General features: G+C 39.4%; 1 long non-coding RNA gene and 2 other non-coding genes across 4 annotated transcripts in view; 2 read left to right on the plus strand and 1 right to left on the minus strand.

The window, feature by feature from the left end:
* Positions 1 to 14,341: 14,341 nt before the first annotated feature.
* MIR374B (microRNA 374b) lies at positions 14,342 to 14,454 on the plus strand. Its single transcript, NR_129726.1, has one exon. It is a non-coding gene; the product is annotated as a microRNA 374b (primary transcript).
* A 32-nt stretch (positions 14,455 to 14,486) lies between these two features.
* MIR421 (microRNA 421) lies at positions 14,487 to 14,598 on the plus strand. The gene has a single exon (NR_129747.1). It is a non-coding gene; the product is annotated as a microRNA 421 (primary transcript).
* Positions 14,599 to 23,456: 8,858 nt separating this feature from the next.
* Positions 23,457 to 27,901, minus strand: part of LOC102168615 — a 196,914-nt gene continuing 192,469 nt past the window's right edge. For both annotated transcript variants that reach the window (XR_311251.3, XR_001917568.1), the window contains one exon: positions 23,457 to 23,665. This is a non-coding gene — a long non-coding RNA (uncharacterized LOC102168615). The remainder of the gene's footprint in view (positions 23,666 to 27,901) is intronic.

Raw genomic sequence — 27,901 nt, forward strand, 5'->3', positions numbered from 1 at the left:
CTCAGGTTGTCCTCATTTCTTTTAATTCTTTTTTCTTTTTTCCTCTCTACTTCATTTATTTCCACCATTCTACCTTCCACCTCATTTATCCTATCTTCTGCCTCAGTTATTCTAATGTTGTTTCTCTCCAGAGTGCTTTTGATCTGAGTTATTGCCTTATGCATTATTGACTGACTCTAATTTTTTATTTCTTCTAGGTCCTTGTTAAACATTTCTTGCATCTTCTCAATCCTTGTCTCTAGTCTATTTATCTGTAACTCCATTTATTGTGTTCCTTTACCTGCCGAATATTTCTCTTCGTTTTCATCTTGTTTAGATTGCTGTGTTTGGGGTGGCTTTTCTGTATGCTGGAAGTTTGTGGTTCCTCTTTATTGCAGAGGTTCCTGCCTGTGGGTGGGGTTGGACAAGTGGCTTGTCAGGGTTTCCTGGTTAGGGAAGATTGCACTGGTGAAGCTGGATCTCTTCTCTCTGGAATGTAATGAAGTGTCCAGTAGTGAGTTTTGAGGTTTGGTTTGACTTTAGGCAGCCTGTATTTTAATGCTCAGGGCTATGTTCCTGTGTTCCTGGAGAATTAGCGTGGTATGTCTTGCTCTGGAACTTGTTGGCTCTTGGGTGGAGCTTGGTTTCAGTGTAGGTATGTAGGCTTTTGGGCTTCCCTGGTGGCTCAGCTGGTAAAGAACCCGCTCTTGTCAATTAATGTTCCCTGGATTCAGGCGTTTTCTGGTGTTCTCAAGTTTTGGATTTAAGCCTCCTGCCTCTGGCTTTCAGTCTTTCTTACAGTAGCCTCAAGACTTCTCCATCTATATAGCACTAATGATAAAACATCTAGGTTAATAGTGAAAAGATTATCCACAGTGAGGGACACCCAGAGAGGTTCACAGAGTTACATGGAAGAGGGAGATAGAGGTGACCAGGAGGGGAAGAGGGGAAATCCGAAGGGGCGAGAGCAATCTAGCCAGTAATCAGTTCCCTATGTGCTCTCCACAGTCTGGAACACCCAGAGAGGTTCAGAGTTACATAGAGAAGAAAAGAGGGAGGAGGGAGATAGAGATTACCAGGAGGAGAAGAGGGGCAGTCAAAAGGGGAAAGACCAGTCTAGCCAGAAATCAGTTCCCTAAGTGTTCTCCACAGCCTAGAACACCCAGAGAGATTCACAGAGTTAGGTAGAGAAGAGAAGGCAGAGGGAGGAGATGGAGGTAACCTGGGGGAGAACTGTGAGAGTCAAAAGGGGAGAGAGCTGTCAAGCCAGTAATCACACCCCTAAGTAAAAATGGGTACTGAAGATTAGATTCTTAAAGGTACAAAATGATAACAAATACCAAAAAGCAAAGATTAAAAATCTAGAGTAGAGGTTAGACTCTCAAAAACACAATATTAAAAATATAAAACCAAATCAATAACAAAAACTATAAAATATGTATGTGAAATTTGGTTTAAAAATACAGTCTTTTTTTTTTACAAGGTAATAGTAAGGTTATAAAAATGAAAATTAAAGGAGTAATAAAAAATTAAAAAATTTGTAAGTCTCTTCAGTGTCTACTTTCTGCCCTGACACAAGGGGGCGAAGGTGGTCACTTATTTAGGCTCTCTTGTTCAGTCGTGCTATGGGGAGGGAGGAACACTGCAAAAAAATATCACTGGCGTGTGTGTGGAGTGCTCACAGTGTGTGGACCACACTGGGTTTGCCTCAGCTCATGGTGCCTGTGCTTTCCCAGTCTACACTGCTCAGGCTCCAGGTTGCTCTGAAGGGGAACTGCAATCATGCCCTGGATTGCGTGCACTTCCCAGGTCTAAGCTGCTCAGTTTCAGGTTCTCAAGTACTCCACAAAGGCACAGACTCTGTTGGGCCTGCGTTTTGTGCCCTTCCCAGGTCCGAGGAGCTCAGGCCACCAGGTGCTTGGCGAGTGCACTATCCCAGGTGTGTGGTGCTTCTTATCACCTTTCTGGTCTCAGCTGATCTCAGGCTGTGACCCTCCAGGCATATGTCAACCGTCCAGGATCCTATGAAGACTTGGTTAGCAAACGGGAGCCTGCTCACAGTTTGGAGGATGCTGTCTCTGGGGCCAAGATTGCCTTTCGCCTTCCGGCTCTGGCTGTCGTCCACCTGCCTTTCTGCCTCTGGCAGGGCAATGGGCCCGTCCACAGCCAGCTAGCTTTCCTCTGGTATTTGCTGAATCCTTTGTTCTGTGAGCCGGCTAGGCTGTGACTTAGGTTAGAGCTGTTTGCGGGAAATTTCTCTCTCTTTCTCTTTTTTTTTTCTATCTCTTTCTCTTTTTTTTTTCTCTCTCTCTGGCTATCCCACAGATTGGGTTGCTATCTCATGTTGGCTCCTTCAGATTGTCCTCAGGGCATTCAGGCTTGGTCCTTACCCTAAGCATACAACCCATGCCTCCCCACCGCTCGCTGTGGCAGATGTGAGCATCTGGGCTCTTTCTCCACTGGGAGTAGTAGTTAAGGCATATATTCTGTGGATTTTTCCCCCCTCCCAGTTATGTTGCCCTCTGAGATTCCATAACTCCCCACAGACCTGCCGGTGAGAGAGTGGTGTATGGAAACTCCTCCCCGGTACGGGTCTCCATCCCTAACTTTTTTGTCTCTCTTTTTGTCATTTATATTTTGTCCTACCTACTTTCAAAGAGAATGGGTTGCCTTTCGGGGTGCCTGGTGTCCTCCGCCAGTGTTCAGAAGTTGTTTTGTGGAAGTTGCTCAGCATTCAAATGATTTTTTGATGAATATGTGGAGGAGAACGTGGTCTCCCTGTCCTATTCCTCTGCCATCTTAGGACCAGCCCCCAGAATTTTTTTTTTTAATGGCAAAACTTGTTTAGGTGGTATGCTTTAGGGTTGTCACCTGAGTTGCTCAGTATATTATACGGCTTTACATGCAGAGCTTTTCATTGTTTATTTTTAGTTCAGTGCTGCTATTTAGACTGGGCATATTCTAATAATATTAACCATTTAGCCTTCATTTGCTCTTCCAGTTTACTGCGTGGAACTTTGTTAACTAGCAAAATAATTTGATATTAAGATCTGTCAACCATGGAGTGATTGGTTCTGGAGGTCCTGTTACTTGCTATATTATGAAACTACAGTCCCATGATTTGTTATACTACCAATATTAATTTAATCATGATTTAAAAAAATGTATCCCTGAGTTTTATGTTGGTGAATGGTCATTATTTTTGTCTTGCTGCTACTTCTCTGCTAGATCATCATTTAGCCCAGCTGTATTATGGGATCATCTTTTGACTTCATGGTGTCACTGAAAGGCTTATATGTGCTACTGGAGGAAAATATTTCTGTGGTAAGACTAATCTCCATGTGGTATTTTATCTCAAATCTTTTCTAACATGCTTCATGTTATGTGTAACACATATTGGGAAGTTTGATGCTGGCACACTTAATTTACCTTAACTTATGGCCAAAATACTGGTAACCATTATTTGGTGTCAGTCTGGGTTTATAGCTAATAAGGGTCATTTCAGTTTTGTAATAACAAGATTAAATGTTTTATAGTAAGAACACTGATGTTAACAACCCTGCTAATCAGTGCAACTCTGAATAAGGCAGTTAACTTCTTTAAAAACGAAACAAGGCAACTATATTGTGACATAGTTAATATACTATAAAAGTTACCCTTTTAGAGTTTCAGTAGTTTTTTGTATATTCAGTGTTCTGCAACCATCATTACTGTCTTACTGTAAGACATTCCTCATCTTCCCTGTTTGCTAACCCTGGAAACCACTGATCTAACTTTTTGTTCCTGTGAATTTGTCTCCTCTAGTCGTTCATATGAAAGGAATCATACAATATGTAACATTTGTGTTTGGCTTCTTTTACTTAACATGTTTTGGTGATTTAGATGCTGCTATGTGGTGTCAGCATATTGGGCCCCTACCAACCTGGGGAGTTCATATTTCAGTGTCCTATCTTTTTGCCTTATCATACTGTTCATGGGTTTCTCAAGGCAAGAATACTGAAGTGGTTTGACATTGCCTTCTCTAGTGGACCACGTTTTTTTCAGAACTCTCCACCGTGACCCATCCTTCTAGGGTGGCCCTACACAGCATGGCTCATAGTTTCATTGAGTTAGACAAGACTGTGGTCCATGCCATGAAACAAGGCAAATTGGAAGTCGTCAAACAGGAGATGGCAAGAGTGAACATCACCATTTTAGGAATCAGCAAACTAAAATGGACTGGAATGGGTGAATTTAACTGAGATAATTATTGTATCTACTACTGTGGGCAAGAATCCCTTAGAAGAAATGGAGTAGCCATCATAGTCAACAAGAGTCCAAAACACAGTACTTGGATGCAATCTCAAAAATGACAGAATGATCTCTGTTCGTTTCCAAGGCAAACCATTCAGTATCACAGTAATCCAAGTCTGTGTCCTGACAGGTAATGCTAAAAAAGTTGAATGGTTCTATGAAGACCTCCAAGACCTTCTAGAACTAACACCCAAAAAAGATGTCCTTTTCATTTTATGGTACAGGAATGCAAAAGTAGGAAGTCAAGAGATACGTGGAGTAACAGGCAAATTTGGCCTTGGAGTACAGAATGAAGCAGGGCAAAGGCTAATAGAATTTTGCCAAGAGAACACACTGGTCATAGCAGACACCCTATTCTGACAACACAAGAGAAGACGCTAGAGTCTTCAGACTCTACAGACATTACCATATGGTCAGTATTGAAATCAGATTGATTATATTCTTTGCAGCCAAAGATGGAGAAGCTCTATACAGTCAGCAAAAACAAGACTGGGAGCTGACTATGGCTCAGATCATCAACTCTTTATTGCCAAATTCAGAGTGAAATTGAAGAAGTGGGGAAAACCACAGACCATTCAGGTATGACCTAAATAAAATCCTTTAGAATTATACAGTAGAAATGATAAATAGATTCAAAGGATTAGATCTGATAGACAGAGTCCCTGAAAAACTATGGAGGGAGATTCATGACATTGTACATGAGGCAGTGATCAAGACCATCCCGCCAAAAAGAAATGCAAAAAGGCAAAATGATTGTCTGAGGAGGCCTTATGAATAGCCATGAAAAGAAGAGAAGCAAAAGGCAAAAGAGAAAAGGAAAGGTATACTCATTTGAATGCAGAGTTCTAAAGGATAGCAAGGAAAGATAAGAAAGCCTTCCTCAGTGATCAATGCAAAGAAATAGAAGGAAACAATAGAATGGGAAATAACAGAGAGCTTTTCAAGAAAATTAGAGATACCAAGGGAACATTTCATGCAAAGATGGGCACAATAAAGGACAGAAATGGTATGGACCTAACAGAAGCAGAAGATACTAAGGAGAGGTGGCAAAAATACACTGAAGATCTATAGAAAAAAGATACTCATCACCCAGACAATCATGATGATGTGATCACTCACCTAAAGCCAGACATCCTGGAATGTGAAGTCAAGTGGGCCTTAGGAAGCATCGCTACAAACAAAGCTAGTGGAGGTGATGGAATTCTAGTTGAGCTATTTCAAATTCTAAGAGACGATGCTGTGAACGTGCTGCACTCAATATGCCAGCAAATTTGGAAAACTTAGCAGTGGCCACAGAACTGGAAAAGGTCAGTTTTCATTCCAGTTCCAAAGAAACATAATGCACAATTGCACTAGTCTCACACTCTAGCAAAGTCATGCTCAAAATTCTCCAAGCCAGGCTTCAGCAGTATGTGAACCGTGAACTTTAAGATGTTCAAGCTGCATTCAGAAAAGGCAGAAGAACCAGAGATCAAATTACCAACATCTGTTGGATCATCGAAAAAACAAGAGAGTTCCAGAAAAGCATCTCTTTCTGCTTTATTCACTATGTCAAAGCCTTTGACTGTGTGGATCACAAGAAACTGGGAAATTCTTCAACAGATGGGAATACCAGACCACCTGTCCCGCCTCCTGAGAAATCTGTATACAGATCAAGAAGCAACAGTTAGAACTGGACATGGAACAACAGACTGATTCCAAATTGGGAAAGGAGTACGTCAAGTCTGTGTAATGTCACCCTGCTTATTTGACTTATATGCAGGTACATCATGAGAAATGCTGGACTGGATGAAGCACAAGTTGGAATCAAGATAGCTGGGAAAAATATCAGTTGCTTCAGATATGCAGATGATACCACCCTTGTGGCAGAAAAGCACTTTCTCTTGATGAAAGTGAAAGAGGAGAGTGAAAAAGTTGGATTAAAAGTCAACATTCAGAAAACTAAGATCGTGGCATCTGGTCCCATCACTTTATGGCAAATAGATGGAGAAACAGTGGAAACATTTATAGATTTTATTTTTGGGGTGCTCCAAGATCACTGCAGATGGTGACTGCAGCCATGAAATTAAAAGATGCTTGCTCCTTGGAAGAAAAGTTATGACCAACCTACACAGCATATTAAAAAAACAGAGACATTACTTTGCCAACAAATGTCCATCTAGCTAAGCCTATGGTTTTACCAGTAGTCATGTATGGAAGTGAGAGCTGGTCTATAAAGAAAGCTGAGCACCAAAGCATTGATGCTTTTGAACTGTGGTGTTGGAGAAGACTCTTGAGAGTCCCTTGGACAGCAGGGAGATAGAATGAGTCCATCCTAAAGGAAATCAGTCCTGAATATTCATTGGAAGGATTGATGTTGAAGCTGAAACTCTTACACTTTGGCCACCTGATGTGAAGAACTGACTAATTTGAAAAGACCCTGATGCTGGGAAGGATTGAAGGCGAGGAGAAGGGGACGACAGAGGATGAGATGGTTGGATGGCATCACCAACTCAATGGACATGAGTTTGTGTAACTCTGGGAGTTGGTGATAGATAGGGAGACCTGGCATGCTGCAGTCCACGGGGTCGCAAAGAGTTGGACACAAGTGAGCGACTGAACTGAACTGAACTCATATAGCGTCAGATGCCAGGGCACAGGATGACACAGACGCTTCCCACCTGCAGTGCACACTTAGGGAATGGGGGTGGGGGACAGACATGCAAAACAACCTCTGTCTAATAAGAAAATTGCTGTAATGAAGCAGAATATAAAATGCAGTGGGGATATCAACAGCACACCACTGTCTCAATTGAGTTGAGTGAATTTTTGTCCATTTACTCTTCAAGGAGGAGATATGCTTGTGTCCACATCACCCAACTTCTCCATCATATATGACGTTTTTCCAAGTGCCTCTCATTAAGATTGGGCTTCCCAGGTGGCTCAGTGGTAAAGAATTCCCCTGCCAATGCAGGATATGCTGGTTCAATCCCTAGGTTGGGAAGATCCCCTGAAGGAGGAAATGCCAACCCGCATCAGTATTCTTGCCTGGAAAAGTCCATGAACAGAGGAGCCTGGCGGGCCATAGTCCACAGGATCTCAGAGAGTAAAACACAACTGAGTGATAGAACACACACACACACACATAGTATATGTTAGTACTTCATTCCATTTTTTAGCAGAATAATATTCCACTTTATGGATTAACCTTGTTTTATCCATTCATCATTTGAACGATATTTTGGGTTTTGTGTGGACATTTTCCTCAGTTATTTACTTCGTGTTACAATTGCTTTGTAATATGGCAACTCTCCGTATACTCTTTTGAGTAATTGACAGGCTACTAAAGTAACTGCATCATTTTATATTTTCACCAAGAAATTTATGAGGATGTCAGTTTGTCTCCATTCTCACTTTTCTTTTATAAATGGCCATCCTGGTGGATGTTAAGTATAGTTGACTCTCGAACAGCACAGGGGTTGGGAGCACTGATCCTCCTCAAAATGCAAAATCTACATGTAACTTATAGTGAGCCCTCCATATATGACTATTCCTCCTGAGGTTCCTCATGTGCATGGATTATCTAGTACTACAATATTTAATACTGAAAAAAATCCACCTATAAATGAACTCATGTAGTTCAAACCCATGTTGTTCAAGGAACATCTGTATCTTGTATCTCATGTGGTTTTGCCTAGTATATCTCTGTTGAGGAACTTTTTATATGCTGATTGGCCATTTGTATTTCTTTGGAGAAATGTATATTCAAATTGTATGTTCACTAGAATTGAGTTATATATCTTTTTATATGTTGTTTACATTTTCATTCATAATAAATTCTTTTTAAAAAAATTTTATTTTTTAATTGAAGGATAATTGCTTTACAGAATTTTGTTTTCTTTCAAATATCAGCAGGAATCAGCCAGGTGCACCCATGTCCCCTCCCTCCCGAACCTCTCTCCCATCTCCCTCCCCATCCTACCCTTCTAGATTGTTACAGAGCCCCTGATTGAGTTCCCTGAGTCATACAGTAAATTCCCATTGGCTATGTTTTACATATCATATTGTAAGTTTCCATGTTACTCTCTCCATATATCTCACCCTCTCCTTCCTTCCCTCCCCCATGTATATAAGTCTATTCTTTTTATCTGTTTCTCCATTGCTGCCCTGCAAATAAATTCCTCAGTACCATCTTTCTAGATTCCATGTACATGCATTAGGGTACAATATTTGTATTTCTCTTTCTGACTTACTTCCCTCTGGATAATAGGCTCTAGGTTCGTCCACCTCATTAGAACTGACTCAAAGGCATTCCTTTTTATGACTGATAGTCCATTGTATATATGTATCTCAACTTCTTTGTACATTCATCTGTCAATGAACATCTAGGTTGATTCCATGTTCTAGGTATTGTAAGTAGTGCTGCAATGAACACTGGGGACATATGTCTTTTTCAACTTTGGTTTCCTCAAGGTATATGCCTAGCAGTGGGATTGCTGGGTCATATGGTGGTTTTATTGCTAGCTTTTTAAGGAATCTCCATACCATCTTCTATTGTGGATGTATCAATTTGCATTCCCACCAGCAATGCAAGAGTGTTCCCTTTTCTCCACACCGTCTCCAGCATTTATTGTTTGTAGACTTTTTTATGATGGCCATTCTGACTGGTAAGAGGTGGCCATCTTGTAGTTTTTATTTCCATTTCTGTAATAATGAATGATGTTGAGCATCTTTTCATGTGTTTGTTAGCCATCTGTATGTCATCTTTGGAAAAATGTCTGTTTAGGTCTTTTTCCCACTTTTTGATTGGGTTGTTTGTTTTCCTGGTATTGAGTTGTATAAGCTGCTTGTATATTTTGGAAATTAATTATTTGTCAGTTGTTTCCTTTGCTATCATTTTCTCCCATTCTGAGGGTTGTCTTTTCACCTTGTTTCTACTTTCCTTTGCTGTGCAAAAGCTTTTAACTTTAATTAGGTCCCACTTGTTTATTTTTGTTTTTATTTCCATTACTCTAGGTAGTGGGTCATAGAGGATCTTGCTTTGATGTATGTCATCGAGTGTTCTGCCTATGTTTTCCCCTAAAAGTTTTATAGTTTCTGGTCTTACATTTAGGCCTTTAATCCATTTTGAGTTTATCTTTGTGTATGGCATTAGGAAGTGTTCTAATTTCATTCTTTTACACATTGCTGTCCAGTTTCCCCAGCACCACTTACTGTAGAAGTTGTCTTTGCCCCACTGTATATTCTTGCCTCTTTTGTCAGGGCCAGAGGAGCCTGGTGGGCTGCTGTCTGTGGGGTCGCGCAGAGTCAGACACAACTGAAACGACTTAGCAGCATAGACTCATGGGTTTATCTCTGGGATCTCTATCCTGTTCCATTGGTCTATATTTCTGTTTTTGACAGTACCATACTGTCGTGATGACTGTAGCTTTGTAGTAGTCTGAAGCCAGGAAGGTAGATGACTCAAGCTCCATTCTTCTTTCTCAAGACTGCTTTGACTATTCAGGATCTTTTGTATTTCCATATGAATTGTGAAATTTTTTGTTCTAGTTCTGTGGAAAATGCCATTGGTAATATAATAGGGATTGCATTGAGTCTGTAGATGGCATTTGGTAATTTAGTCATTTTCACAATATAGCAAAGATTAATAACACTAAAAGCTGGTTCTTTGAGAAGATCAACTAAATTGACAAACCACTAGCCAGACTCATCAAGAAAAAAAAGAAAAATCAAATCAACAAAATCAGAAATGTAAAAAGAGAGGTTACAACAGACAACACTAAAATACAAAGGATCATAAGAGAATATTATGAGCAACTACATGCTAATAAAATGGACAACATAGAGGAAATGGACAGATTTTTAGAAAAGTTGAATTTCCCAAGACTTAACCAGGAAGAACTAGAAATTATGGACAAGCCAATTTTTACTGAAATTGAAACTGTAATTAAAAAAAATCTCCCAAATACAAAAGCCCAGGGCCAGATGGTTTCACAGGGAAATTCTATCAAACATTTAGAGAAGAGCTAATGCCTGTGTTTCTGAAACTCTTTCAAAAAACTTTAGAGGAAGGAACACTGCCAAACTCATTCCACGTGGCCACAATCACCCTGATACAAAAACAGGCAAAGACAATGAAAATAAAAAAAGAAAATTACAGGCCAGTATCACCATTGAATATAGGTGCAAAAATCCTCAATGAAATTCTAGCAAACAGAATTTGACAACATCGCAGCACTGTTTATAATAGCCAGAACATGGAAACAACCTAGATGTCCATCAGCAGATGAATGGATGAGAAAGCTGTGGTACATATACACAATGGAGTATTACTCAGCCATTAAAAAGAATTCATTTGAATCAGTTCTGCTGAGATGGATGAAACTGGAGCCGATTATACAGAGTGAAGTAAGCCAGAAAGAAAAACACCAATACAGTATACTAACACATATATATGGAATTTAGGAAGATGGCAATGACGACCCTGTATGCAAGACAGGAAAAAAGACACAGATGTGTATAACGGACTTTTGGACTCAGAGGGAGAGGGAGAGGGTGGGATGATTTGGGAGAATGGCATTCTAACATGTATACTATCATATAAGAATTGAATCGCCAGTCTATGTCTAACGCAGGATACAGCATGCTTGGGGCTGGTGCATGGGGATGACCCAGAGAGATGTTATGGGGAGGGAGGTGGGAGGGGGGTTCATGTTTGGGAATGCATGTAAGATTTAAAGATTTTTAAATTAAAAAAATAAAAAACTAAAAACTTTAAAAAAAAAAAGTTTAGAGTCTCAGAGAGATAAGAATCCTTTTCCACTTGATGGTTTTGCTTCAGTTTTAAGAGCAACTCCCTAAGAGGGAGCTAAAGGAGACCATCTAGGATACAGAGAGGTTTAGGTCCTATGAAAAGCATTAAAGGAATTAGAGTCATTTAGATTCTGGGAAACAACTCCAAAATGGAGTTTGTTTTCAGATGTCTTATGAAGTCAAGGATAGTTGCTTTTGTTGCATAAAGGCAATTCTAGTTAATGGAGTAATAGATTCAAGAAGGTCCAAAGATGAAAATACTTTTGGAAGTAATAACCTAATGGAATTTGAGAATCTCCCCACATGAAAGGTTTGATTACATGCACTTTAAGGTCACATTTAAGGAAGAAATGTAAGGCTTTAGGTAGCAGGTCATAGAAGATACCTTGGGTTATGTTGTTCTACTTGGTGGCCTTTAAAGCTTTAAAAGTATTTCTTCCTTCATGTTCAAGGGTCACCTGGGAAGCAGGCCACTGGAAAATGAGTTATATTGTACAATCAGTCTACTAATGAATAGGAATGAAATAAGGCCTCAGCCGTTGTCCAGAGAGTCTCTGGTCTCTGGGAGCCACCATTCTCTCATGGGCTCAGAGTGATGGCTCTTGATTATAACATAGGTTGTAGATTTAGAACTTCAAGGATGGAAGGACCTTAAAAATCTCATATCTAAAACAGCTTATTTTAATTTGACCCTAATTCAAGTCCTGTTATAATATACCCAAGAAACAGTCTTTTAGCCTCCAAGTAAGGGCACTTAGTGGTGGGGAACTCCCTGAGTTAGTTTGACTCTTCTTTTAAGAGCTCTTTGCAACATTGAGCTAAAATATATCTTTCTACAGTTTCAACTCACTCATCACATTTGTATTATGCCCCAGTTCAAGAATATTGCTTTATTGTTCTCTCTTCTGCATCTTCAGCTTCTCTCTGCCGTCTTTTTGCTGCCATACACTGTGCTGGGTGATGGGGATATGGAGATGAATTAGACATGATTCCTGCCCTCAAGGAGTTCTCAGCCTAGTGAGAGTTCGACACGTACACAGAGAATTACAACAGTATGGTATGCTCTACAATGGAGGTATGTACAAGATACTGTGGGATTCAGAAGAGAAATCATTTGACTGAATCTGGACATGCAGAGGTTAGAGGAACTGATGATTAAGTTGAATCTCAAAAAAAGTAAAGGTTGACTAAGCAGAAAAAGTATGGAGATTAGAAATAGAATGACGAATTGGGAATTACAGTTAGTTCATGAAATTAGGTTGTAAATGTGGGCTGGGAAGAGAGCTTTATATAGCGTGAAATGAATCAAGTGAAAGTGAAGTTGCTCATTTGTGTCACTCTTGTCGTGTGTGACCCCATGGACTGTAGCTCTCCAGGCTTCTCCGTCCATGGGATTTTCCAGGCGAGAGTACTGGAGTGGATTGCCATTTCCTTCTCTAGAGGATCTTCCTGACCCAGGGATTGAACCCGGGTCTCCCACATTATAGGCAGACACTTTGCTGTCTGAGCCACCAGGGAAGTCTAATTTTGAATCAAAGCAAATTAAATTTGGATTTCATTTTGAGTGTTTTAAGAAGGGGATGCTTTTGATGGTCACTGTGGTGGTAGTAAGTTATGGAAGATTTTCAGATCTAGACAGGGAGATCAGTTAGAAGGATACTGTAGTAAAGATGATAAATGATCTAAGGCTGGAAGGAGTGACAATGAAGATAACCTCTTAAATACAATGTTAAAGAAATTATAGATATAATTAGAACATGGGAAAACTTAGGCTTTCAGACTGGCAAATGGGTATCCTCCATCCACATCTAGACCTTCATGAAAGATCCTTGCATGTTTTTTTATATAGGTGTTGCCATTGGTTCCTTCAAGACCAGGGCTTGGCTGCACAGATTTTGCAAGTTCCTTTAGGGGGTGGGGCAGCCATATGTGAAATGTTCACTCTAAGAAAGACAACTGAAGAGCCAAAGACTTCTCATAGTGTTACTAAGTTCTTGATCCTTCTCATCAGTAGCAGGGCTACCCACACTGTCACGTATCTTCCAAAATATTTTTTACCAAAACTGGAGGCTTTTATATTTAAAACCCTCTCAGGGAAGAAATGGCCTTGGTTGTTATTGTCTCAATGCTTTGCTTAAGGATTTTTAATGTTTATGGTTATATCTCCTGGTTAAAAATATTTACAATAATTAAAAATATAAATATATCCTGAATTTATTTTCTTGTTTCTCAAAGCAATATAAATACAATATTTGGCAAATTCTCTCCTTAAGGCTCAGAGGATTCAGAGAATGGCTTTCTGTGACTAGAATTATTGATTGGAGAGTATGTTTAAGTAGACCTTTTGTATTTTCCGTGAACCTTATCTAATTAGCCATGCTGAAGAGCAGTGGAGGGGAGAAGGGTTGGAAGAGGAAGCCCTGAGCAGGACAGCAAAACAGTACAGTGACAGTTGGAGCCTTGCACTCAGATCTAGTCTCATACTTACCAATGTAGTTTTGAGCATGGTTTTTCACCTCTCTGTGTTACTTTATTTCTTCTTATGTAAAATAGAATTAGTGATATCTTTTTACAATGATGAGTGGGGGTGGGAATATAAGGATTTAATGGGATTATTTGTATAAATTGCTTGGAACAGATGTGGGATATGCTGAATGCTATATGAACTGTAGTTTTTGTTGATAATGATGTTGACCTTGACAAGGATTTTAAAAACATAGTTAACTAAAGGTACTTAACATTTTATATTGTCAATAAGGATGTTGGGGTTTGCAAAAGAAAGTAAAGCTACCTGATCTCAAGGTTTTCAGTGGCATGCTAGAGGGAAGTAACTTTTCTGCTGGTTTTTTTTTTTTTTTCCCCTCTGCCAAATAGGTTGGGAAACCAGATGACTTTTGTCCATGCCCTGATCACTAATCTATTGCATTTGCTCTTATTTCCAAATATAAAACTGTTGAAATTTTGTATAATACCTAAACTGAATAAAGTTATCCTAAAAAATGTAGAAAAATACTTTGGAATTGGTCAAAACTGGATTTGAAACCTATTACTAGCTATGTGATCTAAGGCATGTTACTTAACCTAATTGAACCTCAGTTTCTTCATCTAATATATAATAATTAATTTGCAGGGTGTTCATGAGGATATTGTAAAGTGTGTGTTATAAGCACGCTATAAATTACAGCTATCATTGTTAGTTCTTGGGACATTCACCGCATGACAGAAACAACAGCAGGCCCTGGTGGCTGGGAGGACTTCATGGATCCAACAGCAACCTGAAGAAATCCTACTCGGATGGATATAATACAACCTGCTAAGTGTCCTAGCACTTATCAGGTTGTATTATCATTGTCCGTGTCTATGGCTCTCGTCTACCAGACTCTAAATTCCTTACAGGCAAGGACAGTGCCTTATTCATCTTTGTATTCGCAGTGCCTAATTCGGTGCACATTGTAGGCCTCATTAAATGTTTGTTGAATGAAAAAATGAATCATCAACAGACATTAATTGGGCGCCTGCTCTGTGATCTCCATGGGCTCATCTTGTCCCCGCCAGTTGCCTACAACGTCCAAGCTGTCTTCAGTATGCTTTCTTCTGAAGCTCACTCCTGTCTTCTAATTCTTTTGCCAAGGACTTCTCTGTGTAGTGCAAAGACAGCAAATATACTTCATCTCAAGTACCATCTCCAATTGATTGATAGTACCTGTCTTTATTATGTTCTATAAAAACAGTTCTGAAGCCAGGTGTCAACTCAGTATGAAAGAGGATTATAACTAATTAGTGATGTTTGCTGGGGGTGGGGAAAGGGGATTAGCAGCATACATGCCATATATATGTCATATTTAATATTGTGTTTTCCATGAAATACTGTTTCCATGTCTGTATTTTAGTCTTGGCTACTTGCAGATGTTGCATTGCTGCCGCTGCCACCACTGCTGTTACTACACTACACTTGCTACGAGTTGTTCCTTGGGTAGGACCGGAGTGATCATTGATCAGAAACTCATCCTCACAGTCTGGGGTTTGCTCCTGTTGCTGGTATTCACAGTTTTCCCCTTTCAACTTTACCTCAGCTAACCCCTTACCTACATTAACAGGTAGGCCTTTAGTTTATGTTCACCACTCAACAGGCTCATATTTCCTTTTTCTTATTTACTGTGATTAATCATTATTGCTTCATGAGAAGCCTTCTTTCTGTTAGAAGATGTGACAACTAGAATACAAGTTAAACCATTCCATCAAGGCCCTACAGTGAATCATATAAGCTCCCTTTTAATATAGGAGAAAATTGAGCATACTCACACACTATAAGGGAGGGAGAAGGGAAACATTTGTACATATGGGACAGAGATGATAACATATGGCTCTTAGAACATAGGTGGAGGGTTAGCCTTAGATCAAAGGAGTTACCTCTTTACTGGGGCATAGTGATAAGAATAGGAGTTAGAAACAGTACCTGATAAGGGTGTTGGAGATTTGTAATTGTAGAGGTGGGTGAAAGGAAGCTGACCAGGGACAAGATTACAGAGACAAGAGTCTTAAGAAATACCCAGGCCATATCAAAGAGCAACTAGTTGGAAACTTGATTAGAGACTCAGGAAAAGAAAAGGTAATCTTGGGCCATTGTCACAAGTATCATGTGGTTGCCTAGAATTGATTTTGCTTGATTGAGGGATAGGGGCTTCTCACGTGGCTCAGCGGTAAAGAATCCGCCTGCCAGTGTAGGAGCCACAGAGATGCAGGTTTGATCCCTGGGTCGAGAAGATCCCCTGGAGGAGGGCATGACAACCCATTCCAGTATTCTTGCCTGGAGAATCCCACAGACAGAGGAGCATGGTGGGCTACAGTCCAGAGGGTCACAAAGAGTGAGACATGACTGAATGAGCATGATTGAGCGATGGACAGCTAGCAAGAGAAAAGTTACACACCAATAGATTTGAGGATCCAGACTGTATATGGAAGGAAGGTCAGAGTCTACATAAAAAAAGTGGCCTTAGTATGATCAAGATGGGTGCTGAGTCTTTGGAAAACTGGTATGATAGGATCTATATCAGAGACTGAACTTTGGAATGGTAAAATTTAAAAACTGGAGTGATCAAGATACCCGTGATGCTAGAATGTCAGATGGTTGTTTACTTGGGTATTGAATGACCCAGGATTATAGCGAAAGCCGGGTTAGGAATGACCACTGAGGGCTAGATAAAATAAGTTTCGGTGACTGAAGAATGATCTAGGGGTTGGCACATGACAACTGTGCAGGTGCAAGAGAAGAAAGGATGCAGTGGGATAGTAGTATGAGCCTCAAAAGAGTGGTAGAAATTACTAGAAGATGCAAAAACTATTGTTTGCCCATTGCACTGAGGTTTTGGCTGGCAGAATGCACATCTGAAATGATTCCCTTCTCTATCAAATGCTTATTCTATGCCTGACATTTTGCTGTGTGCCATATGTTTCTCCCTTTTGGTCTGTCACATACCCTATGTGAAAATGAGCAGCAATCCCAGGCGAGGGTTAGGGTTAGGCCGCTGGCCCTTAGCACTGGTGGAATCCTGTTGACATCTCCTAACTCTTTGAAAGAGCAGAAGGCTGAAAAGTGTCAGAAAAAGATTTATTTAGGATCAAAATTTCTCCTTGACCTTGATGTAGCTTGATTACATGGTACATGCTTTTCTTGGCTGTGTTCCATAATATGCTTTGGCCTCTGAGCCTCTGAGTTGAGGAGTGAACTAGAACTGTCCTCTGAAAAAGATAGGCACAGTTCCTTAAAAACACATATTAATTAGGAACAAGACACAGTCCTATTATCTAATTGAACTTTTAAGATAAAGAGTAGACAAAATAAAGCTCACATCAGTGGATGAATAACAAAACCACTTTGTAAAAGCCATTTAGGGTCAGGATACATCCAGTTTAGTGGCCCTATTGTAGATGTTCCCTGTGTTGTTGGGAAGGAGGGCTGGAAATTGATGCAAAGAGATAGCCCTTAGGACTTAGAAGGTAAAGTTTAGGGTGAGTCTCTGTGAGCCCTCTGACACTGCATGCAGTCCTTTCTCTTTTGTTCTAGTCTTCAAACGAGTCAATATTCCAATGAAGGTTTAGAGCCAGTGTGTTAGAGTGACCAGGCCTTCAGACAGCCTATCCCCTCCTGTGGGGGCTGCTGTATATTTATTCCTCAGGAGGAGCTGGTAGAAGACTTCATGAAGGAGAAGAAAAGGAAAAAAAATCAAAGGATGACTACAACCTCTTTTCATCTCAGTTTTGCAAAGCATGACTCAACAGAGAGATCACATTCTTGAAGACTCTCCAGACCACAGGTTGCTCTTTTCAATTGCATTCTTAGCCCTCTCAGTTCCTTTCTGTTTTTGGAAGTTGTACTCTATGTGTATATATGAACTATCACTTCCCATAAAAAGGACCCCATGTAGTCAAAAATTGCCAGATCTCCAATGCTGATGAGTTTTAAGTTTCAGCATCATAAGACCCCAGCTTTATGGAAGGAAAGCAGTTAGTTGACCCCAGCCCCTGTGTTCATAATCCTTTTTCCTTTGGTCCCATGACTGAGATATCACTGATTAATGCAAACAAAAGCCGTAACTTTCTACTTCCTCTGGCACTGGGAGTTATTCTCCTTCACTAGCACTTCTTTCCACCTGTTAAGAACCAAGGAGGTATGAATGCTAAGGTTGGGGTTGAATTTGTCATAATTACTGCTTTAGTTGGGGAATACTCATATTAATCAGCCTGATACCAACTCCTGTCTTATCTCCTGGCAGCCACTGCAGACATTAACCATGGCCAGCAACTGGACCTCAGCCCCAGGATTTACCCTTGATGTCTCAACTGATTATGAAATCAGTAGGAGAGCTTGTATCCCTTTCTAACTTGTTCATCAGAGATTTTAAGATTTGCATACATGTGGTATGTAAGGACACAGATCTTGTGGGTTAATAGTAAACTGTCAGGAGTCTTGGTTACTTTTTGTCTCTTGGAAATGGGAAAGATAGGGTATGGGAAAAGTGGAAAGTCTTATACCTTTCAGATATTCTCAATGATTGCTCAGGAAACCCCTAATCACATCTCCTGATGCCTTATCTTATATCATGCCTCTCCTTTCTTCAGAATTGCAGTGCACTCCTTGCTCTCTCTCTAGCCACTTTTCATTTCCTGCTCCACGCTGATGGGTTTTAGCAAGTGTTTTTCCTTTCCCTCCCCCCCGGCCATATGTCTGTAACAGGCCCCAGCTGGGAAGAGCCTTATTGTGAATGAGTGAATGAAGCTTCAGTGAATGTTGGGAGTGACATCATGTTTCTCTCTGGATATGTGGAGAGGAGGAGTGCAGTACAGAGAGGAAGGAGAGGGAAACTATGATATCCCATTATAGAGTAACAAATGCTTGATATTTTAGTGGGTATAGACCTAAAAGTCTACATGATTGAAGGAAGCAAACCAGGATCTCTGCTGTTTGTGAGTGAAGATAGGAATGAACTCATTTCCTTGAAGAATGAAGGGAGAGAGGGAGAAGAGAGAACTGAAGGAGGTCATAATATCCTTTACTTAATTAGAGGAGGCACTGAAACTTGCTTCATGAACTTGTACTTTTTAAAGGTAGATTGAAGATAAGTTGTTGTGCTGCACTATTTCTGTTGCTATTCGTGAGAGTCACTACCAGCTTCTCTTCTCAGGTAGGTCTGCCTTTGTGGAGGCTTCTGTTGACCTTTATAAAGAACCCAGGAAAAAGTTTGCATCTTAGAAGAACCCTCTGGTTCAATGGCAGGGTGTTAAAGGGGTTGAGTACAGAGGAAATAACACAAATAGTACCATATAGCTCCGTTTTTATTTTATTTTTTCTTTTCAATAGGATTAATGGGCCAGAAACCGTGGGCAGAATGACTTCAGGCAACCCAAAACACCAGATATTGGCATAAGGAAACAATACAATGAAAAGTCAATACTTGGACCTTTGTCATTCCACAGAGCATGATGTACTATCTAAAACAAAAAAGAAGAGCTGCTTTGGAGAAGGGTTTTAACAGATTGTTTCATCAGAAGAAAGATTTAGAAGGGGGGAAACTTCCAGTTATGTAAGATGGGCATTTTAGCATTTAAAGACGTCTGTTCCCTGTGTAGGTCATTTAGATTGATACCAGGAGCAGACTGTGGCTGACAAAGCCAGTTTAACTAAGTGGTTTCATGCTCCTAGAGAGATGCTGTCACTCTTGTCTCTCACTTTGGCGGATATTCATCTGCAATGAGTCCAGTACCTGAAGGAGCAAGAGAACAACAAGCATACAGGGGGACAACATGGCCTTCTGAGTGAAGACAGCAGCGGAAAATATCATGAGATTGACTGCATTGGGCTGGGCTTGTTCTTTAAAAAAAAAAAAAAAAAAGAAGTCTTATTTTTGATGATAAAAGTAACAGGTGGTCATAGTTAAAAAAATAAAGTGAAAGGTATAAATTAAAAATAATATAATTTTACAACCCAGAAAATCTTAACATTTGTATGTTCCTTTTACAACTTTAAAAAAGTGTAACAGTTTAAAATTGACATTGTACTTGTTACTCTCCAACTTTCTCATTTGAAAATAAATAAGCATTTTTCCATGTCATTAGAATTACTTAAAAACACAATATTAAGTGTCACATAATATTTCATATGAAAAATCCACCAAGCAATTGAGAGCTTTTTTCAGTTGTTGAGAAATCACATATACAAATCAACAGCATACAGAAGATTTAAACAACACAAATTACAAGCCTTACAAAATGTGAATGGAAATATATACATTTCTGACTTGAGTTACAGAAAACACAATTCATTTGAAGTACATCTGGAATGCTTACAAGAATTGATTCTTGGGAGAGAGAACAAGATGGCAGAGAATAGGATGTGAAGCTCACCCTCTCTCATAAATAAAACAAAAATACATCTACATGTGGAATAATTTTCACAGCATATCTATTGAACACTGGCAGAAGACCTCTGACTGCTAAAAAGGCAAGAAAGTCACAGTGTAACTGGGTGGGAAAAAGGAAAGCAAGAAAGGAATCAAGATGGGACCTGCACCCCTAGGAGGGAACTGTGAAAGAAGAAAGGGAGTTGCACAGCCTCTGAGGAAAATGCAGTAGCCATTTCTCTGCAGCCAGAGCAGAGGGAGAACTGCACAGATGGTCAGTGCTGATGTCCTTCACGCCTCACCCTGACACGCACAACTTCCAGTGCTGGTGAAGGCTGGATGCTGAAACTTGGGCTTCAGAGATAAAACCCTGTGAGCGGACTGGGATAGGCTATGGGTAGACAGCCTGGGGGAGGAGTGGGAATCCAGTGCAACTGTGGCTGGGAGTGTAAGCGGAGGAAGCCTGGGCCACCTTAGAGGCCAGTTGCCATTGTTTGTGGGGTGTATGAGGGGAAGGATGGTACTGGATTATAGACTTTTTCCCTGTGTGAATGCCCACAGAGGGCAGGGCACTGCCTACACAGGCTGTGGGGACTGTTGCAAATCACCACCACCTGCCCAGAAACCAGGAGTGGTCCTGGGCCCTGCTGACACCCAGGAGTGCTTGTAAACTCCTGAGCTACCATCACATGTCCCAGGGGTGCACCTGAGCTGTCTCTGCCCACCGCCTATCAAGAGGGAAACAGCACAGGCTGAGGAAAGCAGCAAAAGACGTAAATAATTCTCCAGGACCACAACTGATATATCTCCTAAACTTAGTAAGGTAAATATAGGTGAAATGAAGCAGAGGAACCACTCCCAGTTAAAAGACTGAGCATTTCCCTGAAAAAAAATTAATAAAACAGGCCTCTTCAGTATAACAGACACGGAGTTCAAAAGGGAAATAATGAAAATACTGAAGGAATTAAGAAAGGATATCTACAGAAATGCAGAGTACTGTAAAAAGGAACCAGAAACTATAAAGAAGAACAAAGAAAAAATAGAAAACTCATTTGCAAAGAAAAAAGCTCAACTAAAGCCAGTGAAACTCAGAATGAACACTGCAGAAGAATGAATAAGTGACTTGGAATATAGAACAATGGAAATCATCCAATCAGAATAGCAGACAGAAGGCCAAATTGGGGGGGAAAAAAGCAATATAAGAGACCCATGGGATAATATAAAGTGTGCCAAACTATGCATAATAAGGATTCCAGGAAAAGAAAGAGAAAGGGGGATCGAAAATATATTTGAAGAAATTATGCCTGAAAACTTCCAAAACCTAAAGAAGGAAACAGAAATCCAGGTACAGGAAACACAGAAAATGGATGCTTGTTTATCCCAAACAAAATAAACCCAAGCAGATCTACACCAAGACATTTTAACTGAAATGGAAAAAGTTAAAGATGGGATTCTTAAGGAAGCAAGAAAAAAACAAAGAGTTAATTATAAAGGAACCCACATAAGGATAACAGCTGATCTTGCTACAGAAATGTTGCAGGCCAGAAAGAAGTGGAAAGATATATTCAAAGTCCTGAAAAGGGAAAATCAACAACCTAGGATACTCTATCCACTTAGAATAGGAGAGAGAAAGAATTTATCAGAGAAGCAAAAAATAAGAATATAGCAGTACTAAAGGAAATACTGGAAGTTCTCTAAATAGAAGTAAAAATCCATAGGAAAGGGAAAACCATAACTGGAAAGTAAGTGAATACACAGCTTTAAAAAAGAATGTGTAAAAGTGATAACCACAATGAACAGCCAAAAAAAAAAAAAAAAAATGTAAAATAGGACATCAAAATCATGAAATTTGGGGGTAGACAGTAGGAAAATATATTTTTTCACCCAGAATGTCTTTGAGCCTATATTACTACTAGTCTAAGGTAAGTAAGATATAGGAAGGGGTTTACATATTTGACACAGTAACCAGAAATCGAAAGCATACAATAGATGAAAGGAAAAAATAAATAAATAAGCATTGTATGAGAGAACATCATCAAGCCACAAAAGGAAAAACAGAAAAAGAAACAAAGGAGAAACATAGAATCAATGAGAAAACAAGGTTTAAATGGCAACAAATACATAATTATCAATAATTACATTAAGTGTCAATAGACTAAGTGCTCCAAAAGAAACAGTAGCAAATTGGGGAAAAAAGCGAGCCTATGACACGCTGCCTACAAGAGACCCACTGTAGGGCAAAGGACATGCACAGATTGAGGCTATGGAAAATATTTTATGGAAATGATAAAGTGGGTGTCACAATATCATATATCAAAGAAAATAGACTTTAAAACAAAGGCATGAAGAAAGATGAGAGGACACTATATAATGATAAAAAGATAATATAGGATTTTCTACTCATCAACATATATACACCTAATATAGGAGCACCCAAATACATATCAGATCTAAAGGAAGAAACTGACAGGAATACAATATTAGTAGGAGACTTTAACACCCCACTCGCATCAATGGAAAATCTTCTAGACAGAAATATTAAATGATAAAACAGACTTGATATTTTCAGGACATTACATCCAAAAAAAAAAAAATACACATTGTTTTCAAGTGCACATGGAACATTCACTAGGACTGACCACTTACTATAGCACAAACCATTATTTCAAGCATCATTTCTGACCACAGTGTAACGGAACTAGAAATTAACCACAGAAAGTGAAATGAAAAAAAAAAAAAAAAAAAAAGATTACATGGAGACTAAACAACATGCTACCAAAAACCCAATGGGTCAATCAGTTCACTTCAGTCACTCAGTCATGTCCGACTCCTTGTGACCCCATGAACCGCAGCTCACCAGGCCTCCCTGTCCATCACCAACTTCTGGAGTTTGCTCAAACTCATGTCCACTGAATTGGTGATGCCATCCAACTGTCTCATTCTGTCATTTTTGAGATTGTATCCAAATACTGCATTTCGGATTCTTTTGTTGACCATGATGGCTACTCCGTTTCTTCTAAGGGATTCCTGCCCACAGTAGTAGACATAATGGCCATCTGAATTAAATTCATCCATTCCAGTCCATTTTAGTTTACTGATTCCTTAGAATGTTGACGTTCACTCTTACCATCTCCTGTTTGACCACTTCTTGCCGTGATTCATGGACCTAATATTCCAGGTTCCTATGCAATATTGCTCTTTACAGCATCAAACCTTGCTTCTATCACCAGTCCCATCCACAACTGGGTGTTGTTTTTGCTTTGGCTCCATCCTTTTGTTCTTTATAGAGTTATTTCTCCACTGATCTCCAGTAGCATATTCGGCACCTACCGACTTGCGGATTTCATCGTTCAGTTGCTGTTTCATACTGTTCATGGGGTTCTCAAGACAAGAATACTGAAGTGGTTTGCCATTCCATTCTCCAGTGGACCACATTCTGTCAGAACTCTCCACCATGACCCATTCGTCTTGGATGGCCCCACATGGCATGGCTTAATTTCACTGAGTTAGACAAGGCTGTGGTCCATGAATGGGTCAGTAATAAAGAAGAAATTAAAAATACCTTGATTGATTTGCATATGTTGAACTATCCTTTTGAACTTGGGATGAATTCTACTTGGTTGTGGTGTATGATTTTTTTATGTGATGTTGGGTTCGGTTTGCTAATCTTTTGTTGAGAAACTTTGTAGTAGTCTACATGGGATCTGAAACAGAGGAAAAAAGGGGGGCGGATATTAGGTAAAAACTGAGTAAATTTGCATGAAATAGCTTTAGTTAATAATGTATCATTTTTACTTTGCTAATTCTAAAATATGTATTATAACAATGAAAGATGTAAATCACAGGGAACTAGGTGTGAGTATATGGAAAATTTCTGTACCACCTTTGCAATTTTCTGTAAATCAAGAATTGTTGTAAATTAAGAATTAATTAATTAAAATTCAAGGTACTTCCCTAGTGGCTCAGTGGTAAAGAATCCACCTGCCAATGCAGGAGACACAGATTTTATCCCTGGTTCAGGAACATCCCACATGCCACAGGACAACTAACCCCATGCACCACAACTACTGAGCCTATGCTCTAGAGTCTGGGAGCCACAACTAACAAAGCTTGAACTCTCTAGAGCCTGTGCGCCACAACAAGACAAGATGCCCCAATGAGAAGCCCATCCACCACAATTAGAGTAGGCCCCACTTTCCACAACTAGAGAAAAGCCTGCACAGCAACAAAGACCCAGCATACCCAAATAAAATGAAATTAAAAAGAATAAAGTTCAAAACGTAATTGATTGTCCATTAAAAGATTATTTACTAATTTATAGAATTGGTATCATAGCATCCATGTAGTCAAGCAAACATCTACATATATTTTAAGCTTTAAAACAAAAATACATGGATCAAAGAAGAAATCATAAGGGACATCTTAAATATTTGATGTTTAAACATAATGAAAATACTACGTATAAAAAGCACGATGAAAGCATGGTTTGAGGGAAGTTTATAGCCTTAAATATGTATATTAGATGGCAGGGTGAAAATTAATCAGCTAGGTATCAAACATACTAGGAACAACGAGGGAAGAGGGAGCAGAAGGAAGAAGTATTAAAGGCAAAAGCATAAATTCATAAAATAGAAAATAAAGGCAAAGAAGGTCAATAAAATTTCACATTTCTTTTAGAAAGCTAATAAAATAGACAAAAGTGTGGGAGATTCATCAAGATGAAAAGGTTCAGGGAAATAATATGAAAGAAAGGAAAACAAAGATGAAAAAGGAGATTAAGAAGAATAAGGAACAGTTTCAACAATTTATGTGAATAGGATTGAACATTTAAAGGAAACTAATGAATTCCTAGAAAAATGTAACTTAACAAAACCAATTCAATAACAATATAGAATCTTGTATAGTCCCATAATATAGTTATTAAAAGCTTCCATGAAACCCAAGTAAACGCTTTCTACCAGAACTTCATTTCAAATAAAAATACACAGATAATATTGTATTATGCAAACACTAATCAAAAGAAAGTTGGAGAGGCTACGTTAATATAAAAAATTAGACTTCAGAAGAAGAAATACTCAAGATAAAGATAGACATTACAGGACTGGAAAAGGTCAGTTTTCATTCCAATCCCAAAGAAAGGCAATGCCAAATAATGCTCAAACTACCGCACAATTGCACTCATCTCACACGCTAGTAAAGTAATGCTCAAAATTCTCCAAGCCAGGAGAATTCTTCAGGAATACGTGAATCGTGAACTTCCTGATGTTCCAGCTGGTTTTAGAAAAGGCAGAGGAACCAGAGATCAAATTGCCAACATCCACTGGATCATGCAAAGAGCAAGAGAGTTCCAGAAAAACATCTATTTCTGCTTTATTGATTATGCCAAAGCCTTTGACTGTGTGGATCACAAGAAACTGTGGAAAATTCTGAGAGAGATGGGAATACCAGAACACCTGACCTGGCTCTTGAGAAATCTGTATGCAGGTCAGGAAGCAACAGTTAGAACTGGACATGGAACAACAGACTGGTTCCAAATAGGAAAAGGAGTATGTCAAGGCTGTATATTGTCACCTTGCTTATTTAACTTCTATGCAGAGTACATCATGAGAAACGCTGGACTGGAAGAAACACAAGCTGGAATCAAGATTGCCAGGAGAAATATCAATCACCTCAGATATGCAGATGACACCACCCTTAATGGCAGAAAGTGAAGAGGAACTAAAAAGCCTCTTAATGATAGTGAAAGAGGAGAGTGACAAAGTTGGCTTAAAGCTCAACATTCAGAAAATGAAGATCATGGCATCCGGTCCCATCACTTCATGGGAAATAGATGGGGAAACAGTAGAAACAGTGTCAGACTTTATTTTTGGGGGCTCCAAAATCACTGCAGATGGTGACTGCAGCCATGAAATTAAAAGACGCTTACTCCTTGGAAGAAAATTTATGACCAACCTAGATAGTATATTCAAAAGCAGAGACATTACTTTGCCAGCTAAGGTCCGTCTAGTCAACGCTATGGTTTTTCCTGTGGTCATGTATGGATGTGAGAGTTGGACTGTGAAAAAGGCTGAGCGCCAAAGAATTGATGCTTTTGAAGTATGGTGTTGCAGAAGACTCTTGAGAGTCCCTTGGACTGCAAGGAGATCCAACCGGTCCATTCTGAAGGAGATCAGCCCTGGGATTTCTTTGGAAGGACTGATGCTAAAGCTGAAACTCCAGTACTTTGGCCACCTCATGTGAAGAGCTTACTCATTGGAAAAGACCCTGATGCTGGGAGGCATCGGGGGCAGGAGAAGGGGACGACAGAGGATGAGATGGCTGGATGGCATCACTGACTCGATGGATGTGAGTCTGAGTGAACTCCAGGAGTTGGTGATGGATAGGGAGGCCTGGTGTGCTGTGATTCATGGGGTCGGAAAGAGTCAGGCATGACTGAGCAACTGAACTGAATTATAAAGATGGCAATTTACCAAGAAGACATAATAACTGAAGCAAGAACTGAGAGAACTGCAAGGAGACAGACAAGCCCACCATTATATCTGGTGATTTCAATACTTTACTCTTACAGATTACTAGAGAACCATCACACTCCTGATCTCAAACCATAGCACAAAGCTATAGTAATCAAAACAGTATGGTACTGGCACAAAAGCAAATATATAGATCAATGGAACAGAATAGAAAGGCTGGAAATAAACCCACACACTTACAGTCAATTAGTCTACAACAAAGAGGCAACAATTTACAATGGGGAAAAGACGATCTTTTCAGCAAGTGGTACTGGGAAAACTGGACTGCTACGAAAAGTTGGAATTGGAACATTCTCTAACACCATATACAAAAATAAATTTAAAATGGTTTAAAGATCTAACTAAGACCAGAAACCATAAGACTCATAGGGGAAAACATAAGCAGGACACTTTGACATAAATCATAGCAATATTTTTTTTGATATATCTCCCCTGGCAAGGGAAGCAAAAACAAAAATTAGGACTACATTAAACTAAAAAGCTGCACAGCAAAGGAAGCCATTGACAAAATGAAAAGGCAACCTACTAAATTTAGGAAGAAGATATTTACAAGTCATATATCTAACAAGGCGTTAATATCTAAAATATATAAATAACTCCTAAAATTGAATGACAAAAATCCCCCAATTCAATTTAAAAAATAGGCAGAGAATTTGAATAGACATATACACACAGAAAAGAATGAAATCTTGTTATATGTGACATGGGTGGACCTCATGGGTGTTATGCTAAGTGAGATAAGTCAGAGAAAAAAAATTATGATTTCACTCATGTGGAATTTAAAAAAAAATGCTCAAAGATACAGAGAATGGACTGGTTATTGTTGGCAGGGGTAGAGGGTTGAGCAAAATGGGTGAGGGGGGTCAAGAAATACAAATTTTCAGTCGTAAATAAGGCTTTTGGATATTATTTACAGTATGGTGATAATAGTCAATACTACTATATTCCATATAACTCAGTAACAGAGGGAATCTAGACTTATTGTGGTGATCATTTCACAGTGTATACAAATACTGAATCATTATGCTGTACACCTGAAATTAATGTTGTCAATTATACCTAGATGAAAAAAGTTAAAACATCCACTGGATCATCGAAAAAGGAAGTTCCAGAAAAATATCTATTTCTGTTTTATTGGCTGCCAAAGCCTTTGACTGTGTGTATCACAATCAACTGTGGAGATGTCTGAAAGAGATGGGAATATCAGACCACCTGATCTGCCTCTTGAGAAACCTGTATGCAGGTCAGGAAGCAACAGTTAGAACTGGACATGGAACAACAGACTGGTTCCAAATAGGAAAAGGAGTACGTCAAGGCTGTATATTGTCACCCTGCTTATTTAACTTATATTCAGAGTACATCCTGAGAAACGCTGGGCTGGAAGAAGCACAAGCTGGAATCAAGATAGCC

The sequence above is a fragment of the Capra hircus genome (assembly GCF_001704415.2).
Source record: "Capra hircus breed San Clemente chromosome X unlocalized genomic scaffold, ASM170441v1, whole genome shotgun sequence".
Classification (NCBI taxonomy): domain Eukaryota; kingdom Metazoa; phylum Chordata; class Mammalia; order Artiodactyla; family Bovidae; genus Capra; species Capra hircus.